General features: G+C 40.3%; 1 protein-coding gene across 2 annotated transcripts in view; it reads left to right on the top strand.

Annotated features, from left to right (window-relative positions):
* Positions 1 to 20,000, top strand: part of Art4 (arginine methyltransferase 4) — a 188,398-nt gene that overhangs the window by 64,900 nt on the left and 103,498 nt on the right. The window lies entirely within an intron of this gene.

Raw genomic sequence — 20,000 nt, 5'->3', positions numbered from 1 at the left:
TTTTAACAAGGTTGTGGAAAGACATATGGCTCTCCTACTAAGGTTGTGGAAAGACATCTGGCTCTCCTACTGTATCACTTCAATTTTGTCTTTGACTGCAAAGAGTATGTGTATACTTATTGTTGGTCTTCTGACTGTTGGATTCTTTCTTGTGATAAGTTGTGTTTAGTTTTGTTTTGTGAATGCTTTTACTCATCAACAGAAGTGCATAGAAGGTAAGCATGTGGTAAGGAAAGATTTGTTTCTTCAACTATTTAAAAGATTGAGGTGCCGTTTGTTTAGTCCATGAACCTCTTTGTGAGCGTTACTCGGTTTACTTGGAAATTTCCTTCTTCAGTAGGGAATTTCCCATTGCAGTCAAATGTTGGTTGTTGTTTTCTTGCTTGATCGTAATCTTTGTCGTTAGCAGGGCATGCTTGACCTCTTGACCTAACGTTTAGTGTGAGCCTTATGGAATGCAAGTGTTCTCTCCCTCCCTTTTCTCTTTGCTTGAATGTTTCCTTTAGGAAAGTTGTTGTTGAATTGGATGATTGCATAGGAAGGCCTATTGCCTAGTTCCTTCAGGCTTAGCAATTACTTTTCTGCTTTGGAAGGGAGTGGCGGTACTCTCCCACTAACTGGTTCCTTCAAGGTTGGTCAAGCAGATCCGAATGCAGAGGCTAAGGTAATGTTGGATATTGGAACTCCCCTTTCCCATTTCCTATCATGACAAGGAAAGATTTTTCCTTTCTTATTACCTGCTTCTTTGTTCAGAAACCACTGCTGACCAGTGCCCTCAGGATTACTGTTTGTGAGCGTAGTACAGTAGTAGGGTGATAAGGGTATCAGTGGTGTCTTCATTATGCTAGTGGTGCTCAAGTGGATACCAGTCAGTACTTTCCAATTCACTAAAAAGTTTTTCTCTACTATCGGTATCTTTTTTGATCATTCGGTCAAAGGTGAGACCAGAGTGATAGTTGGCTATTTGCACCAAGTCAGGGGAACAGTTGTTCGAGGACCAGACAAAGAACTTCTTAGACAATCAAGGGTAGGGTTCCAATCCTACCCCTTAAGAGGAAGAGGAGCTCAGTATGACTTCAAATATCAGCAACAGTTGAGTGGTTTGTCATGGTGGTCAAACACCAACATTGTAGGGATCCAGTCCTTACTGAGGAAGCTCTTGTGTCTTCCTCCGGCGTGATAATGTTGTTTTTGGGCATCCAGACTCATCTCTGAAAAAAGATGGTAAGGAGAAGAAGCATGCTTGCTGTTCCTCCTCCTCTTTGTCCAATTCTACCGACAGTACTGATTAGAAGAAGTTGAAGTCCATGTAGACTTACATTACCCAGGATTGGCCCAGCCAGGAAAGGTAACTTGGTGCAAGATACAGGACCAAGCGCACGTAACGGCTGTCTAGATGAAGGCCTCTGCCCTTCACCTTCCCCTTTTCCTACTGTAGACTTTTAAGGAACACCTTGATCTCTCCCTAGAGATACTTTGGTATTGAAGAGAAAGAAGATTGCTTAATGTGAGCTTCCATTGTGTTCGTGCAAAAGAAAACCAGGCTAGAGAGGAACCAGTGATCATTCTCCTTGCTTGTACTAGTGAAAATACATTCCCTCATGTGATCACGATTAGAAATAGAATCCTCCGTGCCCTCTTGACTCTTGGGGTCCGTGGAGATGTTACCACACTTAGACGGGAACCATGGATTGATCTCCACACTCATAAGAGTAACAAGACTTTTCATGAGTGCTTTTGCTCGGTCTCTACATTGGGACAAGCAATAAGATTTTCTCTCTTGTGGTCACAATCAGGAATACGTTCCTGTCTACTCGTGACGTTCGGATCTAGGGAAACATTTTCGCACACCCAGTAGGGAACATGATCACCTGTTTATTATAAGAAAAATAAAAATGCTAAAAGAATTTCAGTGTACAACTTGTAATGTACAAAATTCTTTTTAGAATAATTTTTTAATTAAAAAATTTAGTCAAAAAAAGTAGTAGGAGTTTGAAGTAATTCTAAAACAACATTGTTTTAATGGGCAGTCACCATTTAGCAGGATTTTCTTGTCTAAAACAATTCCAGTTACTTCTCTCCATTTAAACTCATTGTTTTGTTCTAGCACTATACCATCTTCCTCTAGAATGCTTAATAATTCATGTCCTTCCTTACTACTAATCATTAGCTCTGTATTTCCAATGTTCACCCTCAACCCTTTTCTTTCCATCCTACAAACCTTTCTTGTAATTCTTTCTTTGTGTCTGCTATATGACTAAGTCATCTGCAAACATCAGTTCCTATAATTCTTTGTTGTTCCGTAATGCTGATTACAGTGTCTATAACAATGTGGAACGAGAAAGGACTCAAACAGATCCCTGATAGAGGCCAACCTCCATGGGGAAGGCCTCAGTTCCCCCTAATTTAGTTTGTATGGTGGTTCTTGACCCCTCATACATATCCTCACTAACATTACCAACTTCCCTGGTACTCCTCTCTTTCTCAAACACTAATAAACTAACTTTGGTATCCTGTCATATGCCTTTTCAATATCCATAAAACACATGTAAACTTCCCTGTTACCCTCTAGATACTGCTCTTGGAATTTTTTTTTTTAATTGTCCTACTATAATGATGGCATCCTCTGTTCTCTTTCCTTTCATAAACCCAAACTGATGCTCTTGTGTATTTATAAACTCTCAGCCTTCCTTCTACAATTCTGTTTAGGAATTTGAATGCATGCTCCTAAAGCTTTATTCCTCTATAGTTCCAACAGTTTAATACATCTTTTTGTTTATGTAATTTGATCACCTTGCTGTCTTTTCAGTCCCCAGGCATTTCCTCTACATTCCAGATCTTTTCTGTTAATGTGCACTCCCTCTTTTACCTAGGTTTACCATTTTCTTAATCATTTCTTTTGTTACCTCTGACTTCCCTGCAGTTTTATTTCCTCTTCCTTTATGGCATTGTCAACTTTACTATCTCACATACAATGTTAGTAAAGGTTTTTACATATGTTAGCTTCAATACTATTTTATTTTGCTAAGCATCTATTATATTTTTGTTACCATACAAGCATTTTAAGCAAAAATCTTTTCTTATTACTTTTCTAATGTAAACAAGTTTGTATTTAGCTCAGATGATGAGAATGGGTTCCCAAAATGTTGGTTTATTGGAGAATAAATATGAAAGATGATTCCAGGTTTTCTTGCTGTTCTCTTTTTCAGCACAAGGACATCCACAAATATACATTAATCACTCTTGGGGAGTGCGAAAAGCATACCCAAACCATCTCCATCTATCCATCATCATGATCTCATCCACATATTGCACCCGAGTAATCTCTTATTGTTTCATTTCTAGTCCTGTCCTGCCATTTAACTCCCAATATCCTTTTGAGGGCTTTGTTCTCAAATCTATTGGAGGTTGTATACCATGACTCTTGTCCTTAGAGTAATACCGATTTCACTAAACTGGTATATAGTCTGATTTTTATATGTAATTTCAGGCGATTTGATTTCCAAATTTTACCTAACCCAGCCATTGTGTAATTTGTCTTTGTTCCAACACGGAGACTTACCTCGAACTACTTTCTTAGGAGGTACCTGAAATCTCTTCTCAACCGACCAGAGTTTTGTGTAGTTTACCCTACTTCTGTTTTCTGTGAGGACTACCCCAGGCGGAAGGATACGTGCCCTGAGGCTAGTCCCGAGCCAGGTCGCGTGTTAGGTTGGGTCTTGGTCCTCAGTAAGTTCTCTGGTCGCGTCGTGATACCATCCCGATGCTCTCCATTCTCAGTGCGACCCTTTGTGTCCCCGACTCATGTGTCCCACGTGTCTCCCGCATGGTATCCCTGTACTTTCCCTTGTGTTCTCGCGTGTTCGCTTGATTCCCTTGTGCTTTCCCAAGTGTATTCCTTATCCTTTCCCTGCGTTCCTGTGTCTTACGGTGTTGTGTTGTGCATTATGAGCCGGGAAGTCGTGTGGAGCGTTTTTGTCCAAGCCGGAGGTTGACCCGCATTCCCTTCTCTTCCTGTAGGGGTAGAGTGTGTTCGCCATCGGACACGTGCCCGGAGTGAGATCCAGTGGGTTCGTTTTAGTACGAAAAAGAAGAAGTCTGCTAAGCGATCCCCCAGGAAGGCGAGCACCTCTTTGCCCTTGACGTCGCCAGGAGGGAAGTCTGACGATGTTTCTGTTCCATCTTCCCCTACCCAGAGTAGGGGACGAGGTAAGTCCGTTGCGGGGAAGAAGCCAATTGCTCTTCCCCAGGAGTCTAATCTTTGAGATGTTGGGGTTGCTGACTCTTCGCAGGGGAGTTGGGGGCCTGAATGTGCTTTTAGTGGGATCTTGGAGACTCTGCCCTTGTGCATGGGGGGCACGTCTCGTCTGATGACCCCATGTGGGGTAAAAATGTTCCTGTCTCTTCGCCCGCTTCATGGGCCTATGTTTCAGGTACCTCTGGAGCTGATGGCACCCAAGATAAGATGGACTTGCTGGTAGCGGATCCCTTTGGATGGGGACCCCCGAAGACTCCAAGTAGGTCCCCGTTGAGGATGGAAGAAGGCCTTGGTTCCTGGTTCCCCAATGTGGTGCGACCGAACTCTCCCCCAGCTCCTCTTTCAGCGGTTCCTGACATGTTTCTACAACCTTCGACCTCCGGAACCCAGCAAATCACGAAGACCTCCATTCCCCATGCGCCTCCCCCTCGGTCGTGTTATGCAGAGTTGTCGGAGTCTTCAGCGGCAGGTTCATCGTTCTCTTCGGAGGGAGAAGCGAGGAGGAGGCGCCGCAGGAGGAGGGATAGATCCAGGAGCAGACGTTCCCGTTCGAGGTCGAGATATGGTAGAAGGCGTTCCAGGTCCCCGAGGAAGATATACAGGAGGAGTAGGTCTCCCAAAGAAGAATGGGTTCTCGTCCCCCGCAGGAAGCTCGCAGACTTCGCTGCTATCCCGAGCTCTGTGAGTTGGCGGTCCAGAGACGGTTCTCCAAGGAGACCCTCTGCCAGCCACAGGTTTGACCCTCGGAAGGACCAGAACGAAAGGACCTCTTCAGACAGGCGTAAGGCCGCGAAACAACCGACTCAACCCGTCCACCGGAGGGAGTCGCTTTTTCGGAAGGGCAGCCTCGTCGAGTCAGCAAAATTGACTTGACCTGTGGATACGCAGGCACGGCTTCCTCCGTCTGGCAAGCCCACGGAAGCCTCACCCTCTTTGTTGAAGGACATGTTAAGGACGGAAGCCCTCGCCGACACGGCGGTGCCCGTCCCAGGACTGAGACCTAGTGCGGAGGTGCCCGTCGGCACAGCCCCTTACCGCCACACGGAGGTGCCCGTCGAGTCAGAACCTCAGCGACAGACGGAGGTGCCCGTCGGGACAGCGCCTCAGCTTCAGACGGAGGGCGCGGTCGGCGACGTGGAGGGTTCTCCAACCGCGGATTCAGCCTATCGGAGGGTTATAGGCCTCATACGGAGGCATCACAGGATCGAGGAGCCTGTTCCCGCTGACGAAGATGCCTGGCGTTCCAGCCTCAATCGTCTAATGGAGGCCCCGTACAGCAGAAACCCTCCTTAGCGCTACCTGTGGCCAGGGACTTGGTTCTGGGACGTACGCACGTGGACAAGGTTGTGGCGGGCAATGCTGAAGCCCCCAAATCCCTGAGTGCCTCAAAATTACTCCAGGGTCTAAGGTCCCAGAGCAAATTTTATGTGCCGGAGGGGCAGCGACCGGGAGCCTGCAAGATGGAGGCCTCCCTTAAAGTGTTAGGTCAGGGTGCCCCGGAGGACAGAGCCTCGTCAGCCCCGATTTGTTTCTCCCAGTCAGAGGCGACGATGATGGAGGAGATGTCTAAAGACCTGGTCAACGTCGCCTCCTGGTTGGACTGGTGGGTATCCAGGCCACCTACGACTTGACAGACCCAGCGAATCAAGCCCTCCTGAAAGAACTCATCATCTCCGGGGGAAGGACACTGAAGTTCTTGACATTCCAGTCTCTTGCCCTATCGGCCAACTGGATCCTTATGTGAAGGGATACGGTCCTGACCAAGCTATCCCGGAAAATCCCTTACAGAGAAGCGAGGGCTTTGAGGAGCCTGCCCGTGTGGGGTGACTCGCTTTTTCCCTTGAAACAAATGGAGGAAATCATGGAGAAAGTCATGAAGAGGAAGGAAGTGAGTGGGCCCAGACCTCACACCATGAGGAGACCCGCTTACAGAAGGCCAACGTCGGATGGACCCTCTACTTCTCGAGCCTCTCCTAGCCAGATGAGGAGAGACGCCCCATCTACCGCCTGGGCTCAACCACCGCAGCCCCCCTGTAGAGGAGCTCTGACAGCACCTGCCTCGTTTAGAACGTCCTACTCGGCTTCCAGGAGAGGGCGTTCAGGTCGTTCCTCCAGAAGGAGATAGGGTGAGAGGCCCCCTACTCCTGCCCAAGCCTCAGGTTGGGGGATGCCTCAGACATTTTTGGCAAGCATGGAAAGACCACGGTGCGGAACCCTGGACAGTAACGGTGTTGAAGGAGGGTTACAGACTACCATTCCTAGCAGAACCGCCTCCTCTGATTCCAGCCAGCCGGGCGGAGTGGCTAGCACTCAAGGACCCTTTGAAGTATCCACGATGTTGAAAAAAGGTGCGATGGAAACGGTCCTACATCCGGGCCCAGGCTTCTACAGTCGACTCTTTCTGGTGGAGAAAGCGACGGGGGGTTGGAGACCGGTGATAGATCTGTCAGCCCTCAACAAGTTTGTGTGCAAGACCGACTTCAAGATGGACACCCCAAAGTCGGTCCTGCAGTCCCTGAGGGAAGGGGACTTCATGATGTCCATAGACCTTAAGGACGCGTATTTTCAAATCCCTATCCACCCCTCAAGCAGGAAGTTTCTCCGGGTGAAGTGGGGTACCCAGATCCTGCAGTTCAAGACCCTCTGCTTCGGATTGTCAACAGCGCCCCAGGTATTCACAAGGATCTTCACGACAGTCTCCGTGTGGGCTCACGAGCGGGGTATTTGCCTCATTTGCTATCTGGACGACTGGTTGCTTCTTTCCTCCTCAGAGGTCGTTTTGAAGGATCAAGGCGTGAAACTAATACAATTCTGCAAAGTTCTGGGTATCACTATCAACCTGGAGAAATCGCATCTGTCTCCCTCCACCAAGATGACTTACTTGGGGATAGTGCTGGACTCACGCCTAGTGAGAGCCTTTCCGTCGGGGGAGAGGTTGAACAACCTGGACCAGATCCTCCGGCCCTTCCTTTCGGGACAGCCCAGGAGAGCCAAGGACTGGCAAAGGTTGATAGGTCACCTAGTATCATTAGAGAAACTGGTCCCCCAAGGGAGGCTCAGACTCAGGAGCATCCAATGGAACCTGAAGGGGCTCTGGAGCCAGTTAGACTCCCCCTACAAGTTAATTCCCGTTCTTCCGGAGGCAAAACAATCCCTGGAGTGGTGGCAGGATCGAGCGAATACCCTCAAGGGGATGCCCTTCGCAACCGAGCCCCCCAAGATGCTTCTCTTCACAGACGCCTCCAAGGAGGGGTGGGGGGCACACCTCCTCGGCAAGTCAGCAAGAGGCTCTTGGACGGCAGAAGAGAAAGCACAGCACATCAACGTCCTAGAGATGAAGGCAGTCCGAGAAGCGTGCCTACAGTTCGTAGATCTTCTAAGGGGAAACACAGTGGCATTGATGTGCGACAACGCCACTGTAGTAGCGTACATAAAGAAACACGGAGGTCTCAAGTCGAAGGAGTTGTGCGATCTCGCGTTGGAGATCCTGGATTGGGCCGAGTCAGAACAAATTGTGATTTCAGCAAGGTTCATTCCTGGCAAAAAGAATGTCCTAGCTGACGGGCTCAGCAGGATGGGCCAGGTAGTGGGCACCGAGTGGTCTCTTCACCCAGAAGTAGCCAGGCTCATCATTCGGAAATGGGGTTCGCCAGTGATGAATCTCTCTGCAACCAGACTGAACGCACAACTCCCCGTATTTTGTTCTCCTGTCCCAGACCCAAAGGCGGCATTGGAGGACGCCTTTCTACACAAATGGGACAATGTCGACGTGTACGCTTTTCCTCCCTTCTCATTGATCAGGCAAGTGCTCAACAGAGTAAGGACAGCTCACAACTTAAGGATGACTTTGGTAGCGCCCTGGTGGCCGGAGAGAGAGTAGTTCCCGGATCTAAGAGATCTAGCGTATCTTCCCCCGTGCCCTCTGCCCAACAGACCAGACCTTCTGCGGCAGCCACACTTCCAAAGGTTCCACGACAATCCTCTGTCTCTTCGCTTTCACGCTTGGAGACTATCGAGTGTCTCCTGAGGAAGGAAGGATATTCGGCAGGAACGGCTGAGAAGATGTCGCGCTATCTGAGGCGGTCTACCAAGCAAAATGGGCCACTTTCACGAAATGGTGTTCCTCAAAGAACATCAAGCCTCTAAAAGCCTCGGTTCCGGATATTGCAGATTTCCTTGTACACCTCAGATACGGGGTGGGCATGTCAATACCAGCCATCAAGGGAGTCCGTGCACCCTTGGGCCAAGTTTTCCTTCTGAAGGGCATTGATCTGGGCTCCTCTAGGCATATCTCTATGCTCATCAGGAGCTTCGAACAAGCATGCCCTTCGCAAGCCTCCAGGGTACCGCAGTGGGACGTGGCAAGGGTACTGAAAATGCTAAGTGAGCCACCGTTCGAACCCTTGAAGGACATAGTGGACAGGGATCTCACTCTCAAAACGGTCTTCTTGTTGGCCTTGGCCTCGGCTAAGAGAGTAGGAGAAATCCATGGGTTGTCCTACGAAGTCTCTCATACGAAGGGGTGGCGTGAGGTCTCCTTAAAGTTCGTCCCTTCTTTTGTAGCAAAAACACAGAATCCAGCAGTCTGGGATCCTAAGTTCGAAGGTTTCTCAATGCCAGCGATTCCTCGGACAGGGAATCCAGAAGATTTGAAGTTGTGCCCCGTCAGAGCCATGAGGAAATACCTTGAGAGGACGGCTAATCTCCGCCCTGGTATCAAAAACCTTTTTGTCTCCACGGGTACAACGAAAAAGCAGGTATCTAAGAATACCATCTCCTATTGGATAAGACAGGTGATTGTCTGGGCCTATAGCAAAGCGGGCCTTCCCCTGACAAGTAATCCCAGGCCCCTTGACATTAAGGGTCTAAGTACCTCTCTGGCTTTTGAAAAGATCATGGCGGTGTCCCAGATCCTTAGAGCAGGCACCTGGTCGAACCAGTCGACCTTCACAACTCATTACCTCAAGGATTGCTCGAGGAAATCTCTAGACGGGTTCTCTATTGGGACAGTCATCTCCGCACTCCAAGCGATTTAACAGTGAAGCCCCAGGTACAATCGTGGGTAGCAAAACCAAGAGACAGGTTCGTTTCCTTTCACCCTTGACCCTTTTCCTTTCCCGACCCTCGGAGATAGACCCAGATACAACCTGCACAGGACACGACTTCACAACTTCGTCACAGGACTCAGCATCGTGGAATTTTTAAGGGTGAGTACTTAGACACTAACATGAGCTCTTTGTGTAGTTTTCCCTACGTTTCGTTTTCCGGATATCTTAGAACCTAGTTTCCTACCTAGGTTCCTTGCCACCCGGATTAGTTTGGTCTAGAGTTCAGGAAGACACTCCCACCTCCTAAAGTGTAAGTCTCCTAAGAAAGTGGTTCGGAACAAATCACAAATTTTTAAGTAATTTGTATTTTTCCTAACATACTTACCGAAAACTACTTTCGGGTAATGGCCCTCCCTTCCTTCCCCGAGTGCCTTACTAACCCTTAGATATTTTTAACATCCAGGAACTTACTGAGGACCGAGACCCAACCTAACACGCGACCTGGCTCGGGACTAGCCTCAGGGCACGTATCCTTCCGCCTGGGGTAGTCCTCACAGAAAATGGAAGTTGGGTAAACTACACAAAACTCTGGTCGGTTGAGAGGAGATTCCAGGTACCTCCTAAGAAAGTAGTTCTCGGTAAGTATGTTAGGAAAAATACAAATTACTGTACTTAAAAATTTTTGATTTTTCAATCTTTCACTAAAATCTAATTCTAAAGAACCTGTTTTGGAGATCATATTTCCTAAATACTTGAATGATTCTACCTCATTAATCCTTTCTCCTTCCAATGATATTTCATCTTCCATTGCATACTCCGTTTTCATCATCTCGGTCTTACTTCTATTTATCGTCAGTCCAACCTCGTGTGATATTTTGTGCATTCTGGTAAGCAAGCATTGCAAAGTAGATGATGGATGGAGAAGTATTGGATTAAAAGCTCAAGATAGAGATGACGGGCAAAACCTAACCAAGGCCCTTTGCGTCAATAGGCGTAGGAGGAGGTGGTGATAATGAAATATCCATTAGACTAAAAGGAAAAATATGTTACAATATTTTATATAATTACCGAAATAAAAAATAAATCGCTAATGTGTTTGATATTATTATTATTACTAGCCAAGATACAACCCTAGTTGAAAAAACAAGATGATATAAGCCCAAGGGCTCCAACAGGGAAAAATAGCCCAGTAAGTAAAGAAAACAAAGAAATAAACGATATTGGAATTAATGAAAAATTAAAATAAAATATTTTAAAAAACATTAACAAAATTAAAACAGATAATTCATATGTAACTATAAAAAGACTTATGTCAGCCTGTACAACATAGAAACATTTGCTGTAACTTTGAACTTTTGAAGTCCTACTAATTTAACTACCCAACTAGGAAGATCATTCCACAATTTGGTCACAGCTGGAATAAAACTTCTAGAAACACAGTATTGAGCCTGAAGGTGGAGAAAGCCTGACTATTAGAATTAACTGCATGCCTATTATTACAAACAGGGTGGAACTGTCCAGGAAGATCTGAATGTAAAGGATGGTCAGAATTGTGAAAAATCTTATGCAACATGCATAGTGAACTAATTGAACAAGGGTGCCAAAGATTAATATCTAGATCAGGAATAAGAAATTTAATAGACCGCAAGTTCCTGTCCAACAAATTAAGATGAGATTCAGCAGCTGAAGACCAGACAGGAGAACAATACTTGAAACATGGTAGAAGAAATTACGGTTTATTCAGATCACAATCCTTTAACTTTTGTTAATAAAATGAAGAATAATAATCAAAGGTTAACTAGGTGCTCATTATGTTTGCAACCATATTGTATTAATGTAAAACATATATCAGGTAAAGATAACATGGTTGCAGATTATTCATCTCGAGCTGAATTGGTGGATTCAAGCCCGGAATAAATAATCCTTTTGGGGGGAGCTATCTTACTAAGTTGGTCTTCATGAAAGTATAGTATTTTATTTTAACGTATTTTATTTGTGTATTTAAGAGATGTATAGCCATCTCGTAAGGTGAGTTCCACTCGTAGGATTAAGTAATGTATGTAAATTACATGAAACTTTCGTCATTCCTTTAATTGTATTTGCATTCGGTTTCATATGTGTAAATTTAAGTTATTTTAATGAATTTTCATATCATGTAAATTTTGTTACGAATCCTTATGTAAACTTGTAGGTATGCTGTGTGACACACAAAGTATGAACACGAAGGATTTCGTCATGTATCCCATTGGGTTAGAAAATACAGGAAGATTCCAGAGTTAGATTTACTCCTTTTATTTAATGTTACGAGAGGTGGTGGGTGGAGTTAGTCAAAAGGTTGCCTTCACCATGCGTCGGTAGTGCCCTTCTTCCATATTGCCAAGTTGGCAACTTCGGAAGCCTTAAGCCCTGCTCCCAAGCTTCTAGACAGACCATGTGAAGTGTATTAGTTGAATTTGGTTCTAGAATGAATTAGAATGCATATATAATGGTCATAGCAAGGCATGACAGACAGAGAACTCCAGCCTGATTAAGAAAGCCATCGTTCCGCCAACCCTCTCTCAAAAGTCTCCTCTCATACGTGAATTGTGTTGCCTCTCAAAAGTGTACAGTGTTCGTGAAACATAGAATTATTTTTGTATCTATTTAGAAGAAAATTGAAGTGATTATTATATGTAATTTACATTGAGGATTATTTTGTGACTGGCCCTGTTAGGATGAAAGTGAAGTGCATTATTAGAATTTTGCTTAACTGTTGTGTAACCTTATGTGAACCAAAAGACGAAAGTGTAACAGTTACATTTATGTAAATTTCATTATGGTTTATTCATTAGTTTGTTAAAATATTAACTTTTCATTAAATGTCAAAATTAAGTATTTTTATGAAATTAATTTCTAGTGAAACAATTTTGTATTATTTTGTGAAGTGATTTGTCATCAGTCTCAGGTTTAGTTTAGATTTAATATTTCGAGTAATTTATTGTTAGTGTTAATGCTTTTGAATTGTTATTTTCTATAGAATATATTTATGTTTGTTTAAACTGTGTATTATTTTGATGATTACTTATTTCAGTACAGTACGGTCCCGAATTATGCGGTCGCTATTTTTCAAAAATAAATTTTCTGTATCTGCACAAGTCAAGCACTACAAAATGTATCAAATCTATTGTGTTTTTAAGTATATTGGTTGCCCTAAATATGGTGCTTGATAATATATATTACAAAACGATATTGACCATACATCTATTAACATAATTTCATAATAAATAGCTTTTAAGGATAAAATTCCACATTAACAATGAAATCAACTTTAACTATGCGAGTCTAGCTGACAAAATGCAGACAGAACTTTGATTACTTTCTCGGTAATCTTTATCTTTCTCTAACCTTTCGATAATTTTAATGGTAGAGTTAATAATGATAGCATATTAAAGCATTATTTCTATTTAGTACAGTATACATAAACGCTTTATTTTTCCCTGTGGGTGTTCAAGGTTTTCACATGTAGGCTGGGTTTGTTTATCAGCAGTGAATAGCCTAAACTTCGGTAGCGAGTCAGCAATATTTTGTCCTATTTTAAATAGTATAGTTTTACTTTACAAAGATGTGTTTTGTATAAAACACGGTATAATTATCAAAACTTCTCTCTGAGAGAGAGGGAGTCTCTCTCTCGCTCTCTCTCTCTCTCTCTCTCTCTCTCTCTCTCGCTCTCTCTCTCTCTCTCTCTCTCTCTCTCTCTCTCTCTCTCAACCGAACAATTCTGTCAAACAGAATTTTTATTTTCCTTTCTGTTTTTTTTTTAATGAATTTTTATTTTTTTTTCCTCGTCTACAGAAAATAATCGTGAAAAAAAATATAGAAAGAAAATCAAAATTTTGTCTGACAGAATTGTGGGATTTTTATTCTTCTTTTCAATGATATCTTTCCCTCTGATATAGAACAAGAAATAAGTGAGAAAAATATACCTAAGTGTGAATAAGTATGTTTTTGAGTTATGAGCTCCCAAAGATTTGCAACACATTTTCGCTTCTTTTCTTAAAGAAATCAAGATAATATTATTATGATAACTTTTATTGTTTATTCTTATTTTATTGTTTATTCTTACATAAATGCACCCTAAATGAGGTATTTGAACCCTCAGTTTACTATTCCTATGTTAGAGTTGCCAGCGATCTCTCCTTGTTGCCAGTGCTTTAGTTAGCAGGTTTCAGCTCTGTACTCTTATTCATGTTTCCCTCTTTCTTGGTTCTTTTTTCTTGTTCTCCACTTACTTTTTGTTCTTTCTATCACTTTATGTAACATTGACATTGCTATAAAGTTCCAGAGGACGTTGGGAAAGCACAATCTACATACGAACTTCAAGTAAATAAACACATGCATTATAATTTCTATATGTCTTTGGAAACTTTGCTGATGTTATCGTAGCTGGTAATTTTATTAACCTGCCCTCTACAATTCCTTTCATTTCTGCCAGAAGTACGATATATCCAAACATAAGAGTAAGAGAGAGAGAGAGAATCATGAATGTAATTTTGGAGTGATAGCCTTTTGGTTGATATACTGTAGATGGCAGTTCAAATTGAGAGAGAGAGAGAGAGAGAGATAGATAGATAAACCATTATTAGATTCTAAGAGAGTTGAACATTGGTATTAAAGAATTTGTATAAATAGCAGTTTTAAATCATTCGAGAGAGAGAGAGATGCAAAAATAAACATAGCTACGATTCTGTCGAACTCAGTCATGCAGACGACAGTAAGGATGATGTCATAATTTAAAGACTGCTATATCATCATAGTTTGGAAAAATGATAGACTATTTGTTCTTGTTATGACCTTAGGTAATATTGGCATGGCTATAAAGTTCCCGAGGATGTTATGAAACCACAATCTACATACGAACTTGAAGAGAGAGAGAGAATTATAATATTTGTATAAATGGCAGTTTTAGATAATTCGAGAGAGAGAGAAAACTACGATTCTGTCAGTCAGTCAGGTAGATGACGCAGTAAGGATGACGTCATCATTTAAAGACCGCTATATCTTCATTGTTTGGAAAAATTATTGACTATTTGTTCTATTTATGACCTTAGGTAATATTGGCCTTGCTATAAAGTTCCCGAGGACGTTGTAAAAACAATCTACATATGAACTTCAAGTAAACAAACGCATGCATTATAACTTCTGTAAGTGTTTGGAAACTTTGGCTTCTGTTCTCTTAGGAGTAGATTTTGTTCAACTACGCTCTACCAATGCCTCCCATTTCTGCCAGACGTACGATGGATCGAAACATAAGAGAAAAATCGCTATAGATATGCAAAAATATAACATACAAAGACAATTTTGTCAAACTCAGTCATGCAGACGATACAGTAAGGATGACGACATCATTTGAAGACCGCTATATCTTTGTTATTTGTAAAAATAATTGGCTGAAACTTCTGGGGATTATGTACGATATGTTTGTGCATACATAGAAGCAATAAAACGATTTTCGATTTCTGAAAGTTATGTCAAAACCCCATGGCGGACGGCCCCCTTAAATATGAAAAGAAAAAATTTACTGTGTATACATCCATTTCAATCATAGCTTAAAATACGGGATCCGATTTCGTCAGCAAACCACTATTTTTTAGGAAACACCATTCTATTCCAGAAAATTGTTACTCTTTAGATAGTTAATTGTCCTATAAGAAAACATGTACTGATGTTTTTAAATTTTGGATGTTTTAAAAGTCTAGTACGTATTGCTGACTTTTTGTTTTACTTTTGGCTGTGATCAGATCAGCTGATGTCTACCTGCCCCTCTCAATAATATGCGTGTACGAATACAGTAACAAGATATTGTTTATACCATTTCTTAACTTATTCGAACCATCTATACAGTTGATATTACATAAGCACCAATGTGTTATAACCTATCATATTTATTGTTTAGTACATTTAAAACCATCATTATCTCTCTCTCTCTCTCTCTCTCTCTCTCTCTCTCTCTCTCTCTCTCTCTCTCTCTCTCTCTCTCTCTCTCTCTCTCTCTCTCTCTCTCTCTCTCTCTCTGTTGTTTCACAAAGTTTGTGTTATATTAAAAATCAATCATGATTCAATTTTCCTTACTTTCTCCAATCTCGCACCATCTCTGTCACATCGAACGTTATGGCGGTAATCTAATTGTTCGAGGACTTTAAAAACCGGCTTAGGACTTTCTTCTTCTTTTACCTTTTTCCTGATGGTTCCATGATTGAGGTGGGTACAAGTTGACTTATAACTGAAGTTGGGAAAAGTATTTTGGATATGGAAAAGACAATTATCTTTCGTAACAATTTAGAATTATCGTAAATTATCATTCTGTCATTAGCGGCAGTTTGCTATTGTTGATTAAACGCCAAAAAAAAAAGAAAAAAGTTTTCTTGCTTTGCTACAAATTTAGGAATATATATGGATACGGTAAGAAAAATACTTGTAGTAACATAATATTTATTAAATGCTTTTAATATCGTTAGTTATCACTTTGATCATGTGTGTTTAATGCGTTCGTTTGTTTATAATGATCGAAGATGGAGCGTACAGTAAGCAAATGATAGGTTTCCGTTTCAGGCGGCGTCATTATGAAAAACATTATTTAATTTATTTCGAAGTTCTAAGAAAAATTAAGAACAACAACATTGGTAATAACAAAATCATCATATAAAAACTAACTTATACACAGATGTGTAAATGCGTTCGTTTCTTCGTTATGATCAGAGATAAACGTAAACAAAATAATAGTCGTCATTTTTATTGTGCTTTTTGGCGTGTTTAGGAAACATATGGTATAAAATCTTTATTTTCATAATTTTGGATTTTCAAAAGCTAGTCTTTACAGTGATGGTTTTGCTATTCACCAGATGTCTTATACAATATATATGAAAAATTAGAATTTCTCCGTATTTTAGGTCGTGTTATAACGGGAAATATACGGTATTTACATCCATCCTGATTGCGATCTTAACCTTTTTCAAGTATAAGTGAACTTTTAAGTATATTAATTGTTTTGATTTATTTACAAGAACAATTTAATATCATAAAAAAAAGTATTGGAAATGGGTAGTAAACATATTTGAATAGCCAAGTTGTTGGTTGCCATGGCCCTAATGGAATTATTTCTGTTAGTTGTGTGTTTCGAAATATGCGATTTTCCATTTATGCGGGGTCATTGATCGACCAAGTTCTCGGATAATTCGGGACCCTACTGTACTTCACTCGATTTGCTGACTAAGAACCGAAGTGAGAGGTTGGTTTTAGAATAGTTGCCGTAATCACCCATTTTTGTTTTGAGTTATGCATAGAGACCTTTGGATATTCAGTGTTCATATACAGTATATTAGCGCCTGGGAGTTGCGTAATTTTCTCAGACCTCGAGGTATTTTCTTGTTGTATCAGATTTATGTAATATAAGCAGGAGAGGTTCGGAGCTCGGGAATTTACGTAATTCACCAGTTGTAATAGTACACTCACATTATATATATATATATATATATATATATATATATATATATATATATATATATATATAGTATCATTCGGACTCTACTTGACACTGTATCGTCGTATCAACCAGATTGTCTAATTGACACTGTAATGTCTTTTAAAAAGACTGAACCCGTTAATGTTATTAATGGTTCGTTTTTCCTGAGTTGATTTATATTATTTGGAGCTGCACCTCATTAATGTATATGGGGTTTGTTACATGTAAGAATAGACTAACCTTTCTCCTTATTCTAATCACGTTAAAAAAACTCTGTTATGAAACCTAATACATAATTAGATTTATTTCCCCCCCCAAAAAAAAATGTTTGTATGATTCGTAAAGAGAAAAATATACCATGACAATGCAAAATTGGGAAATGTTTTCGACTTTATAAAGTTAATAAATACAAAATTATTGAAGTCAAAAATGAAAACAAAACTTCAAGTTTAATTTGCTTCAGCAATAATCAACCCACAGTTAGATGCATTAAGAAAAATTATACCACTTAATTTCTACATTCAGGCAATCACTCAATACAATGAAAAACTACCGGACATAAATGTCAAAAGAATAGTTATGGTAAAAAAAAAAAAAAGAATACAAGGTTGACCATATAATAAGAGAAATAATGCTCACTATTGTCTTGGACTACTTTCTATGTGCCATAACAACAAAACTCTCAATTTGCACTTTACAGTCTACAGAAAAACATTTAATTTATAACACTTTCCCCATAACAATTTTCAAACATGAGATAACTTGGTTTACACAAGTTTGATTTACCTCCTCTTGCCAAAAATGTACTTGGATGTGAATGGCTGACACAGGATTAAAGAGAAAATTATTCCCAAAGTTATCACCCCTTTTTTCCTTTTAGAATTCCCATTACTAAAATCTTTAGAATTCCCATTACTGAAATCTTCAGCTTGGCACTTATTAACTCTCTCCCTCTCACAGGTCACAGTACTTATCTTTTGGCATCGGCACAGGTGTACTTGGGACGTAAACTATCTCCAAATTCCGTTGTGGACACAGGGGGAGAAGGGTGGATCCTTAAGTTACGCATGAGTTTCAGCGACTCATGCGGAGTCCGAACCTTGTGAGCTGGGATGGCTTGTGTCCTGAGGGGAGCAGACACTGGTTCCCCTCTCTCGTTCTATTGGACGGGAACTGTTTCCAAGCGCTCTTGGGCAGGAACCAACTTCTTTTCTTAATGTAGGCCTTAGGCCAAGAAGGTGAAAATTTTGGGCCATCCCCTTTTTCCTCTTGATTGGTGCTGATCAAGTTCATAGGGCAGTCTAGATGGCTTGAGGTCCAATGGCATCCGTGACCACGCCTTCCTTTTCTGGGTGTTGGCGAATCATGACCAAGTGTCTTCTTCTCTATGGGGGCTTTTTCCTCTCTATGAGAAAGCCTTGTTCTCACACCTGGCTTATATCTTGTGGCTGACCTGGGAAAAGAGGGGAAAGTCAAATGCCTGGTAATTAATAGCTATGAGCCTACATGGTGCAGACAAAGACCTCCTTTTGGACTGAGGCCTGTCTATGGGCACATGTGATGGGAATTCACAAGAGCGGAGCTGTTTATTAAAAAAAAAGAAATATATATATATATATATATATATATATATATATATATATATATATATATATATATATATATATATATATATATATATATATATATATATATATACATACTGTATATGTATAAAAATCACAGGAAAATGTGATGCTCAGATGCAGAAGAACCACAGGGAAAATGAAAATACGAAATATACGATTAAGTCCTGACTAGTTTCGTGATACTTCTTCAGAGGACTAATTTATTGAGAGAGGTTTCTTTACATTTTATAGGGAAAGTAAATGTACGAACATACATATAGAGAATTAGAATACAATGACACTCCCTTAACAGCTACCTGGGCTGAGGTCAGGTGTTAAGTGGGCGGAGATCCAACCTCATTAGACACCTGCCAAAAAGGGTCATTTATGGTGGCAGGTAAATTCTTGTTTTTGACTTTCAGTACAGTTTATTTATATGAAAACACGGTAGCCTTATCTATATAAATACATAAGCTAAACTATTTGTATATGTAAAACACATCTATATATAAATATATATATGTAGATATATATATATATATATATATATATATATATATATATATATATATATATATATATATATATATATATATACAGTATATATGTATATATATAGTATATATATATATATATATATATATATATATATATATATATATATATATACAGTATATATGTATATATATAGATATATATATATATATATATATATATATATGTGTGTGTGTGTGTGTAGATATATATATGTATATATATGTATATATATATATATATATATATATATATGTATATATATGTGTGTATATATATATATATATATATATATATATATATGTATATATATATATATATATATATATATATATATATATATATATATATATGTATGTATACATATATACATACAGTAGGGTCCCGAATTATGCGTGTTGGAATTATACGATTCCCCTTTTCTGCGATCGCTATTTTTCAAAAATAAATTTTCTGTATCTGCGAAGCTGTTCAAAGTCTACGAGTCAAGCACTACAAAATGTATCAAATCTATTGTCTTTCTAAGTATATTGGTAGCCCTAAATACGGTGATTTATAATAAATGTTACAAAACAATATTAACATTACATCTTATTAACATAATTTCATAATGAATAGCCTATTTAAGGATAAAATTCCACATCAACAATGAAATCAACTGTTAACTGTGCAAGTCCAGCTGACAAAAGGTAAACAGAATTGTGGTTACGTTCTCGGCAATCTATCTTTCTCCAACCTTATGATAATTGTAATGGTAGTGTTAATGATGGTATATTAAAGCATTATTTTTGTTTAGTACAGTATATATAAAAGCCTTATTTTTCCCTCCGGGTGTTCAAGGTTTTCACGAGTAGACTGGGTTCGTTTGTCGGCAGTGGTTAGCCTAAACTTCGGTAACGAGTCGGCAATATTTTGTCATATTCTAAACTATACATTTGATTTGCAAAGATTGGTTTTGTAGAGTAGATGGTAAAACAAAAATCTCTCTCTCTCTCTCTCTCTCTCTCTCTCTCTCTCTCTCTCTCTCTCTCTCTCTCTCCCTCTCCGTAAAAAAT

Source organism: Palaemon carinicauda, chromosome 19, assembly GCF_036898095.1.
Source record: "Palaemon carinicauda isolate YSFRI2023 chromosome 19, ASM3689809v2, whole genome shotgun sequence".
Lineage (NCBI taxonomy): Eukaryota > Metazoa > Arthropoda > Malacostraca > Decapoda > Palaemonidae > Palaemon > Palaemon carinicauda.
Note: the sequence above shows the minus strand (reverse complement) of the source record. Positions and strands in the feature narration are given on the sequence as shown.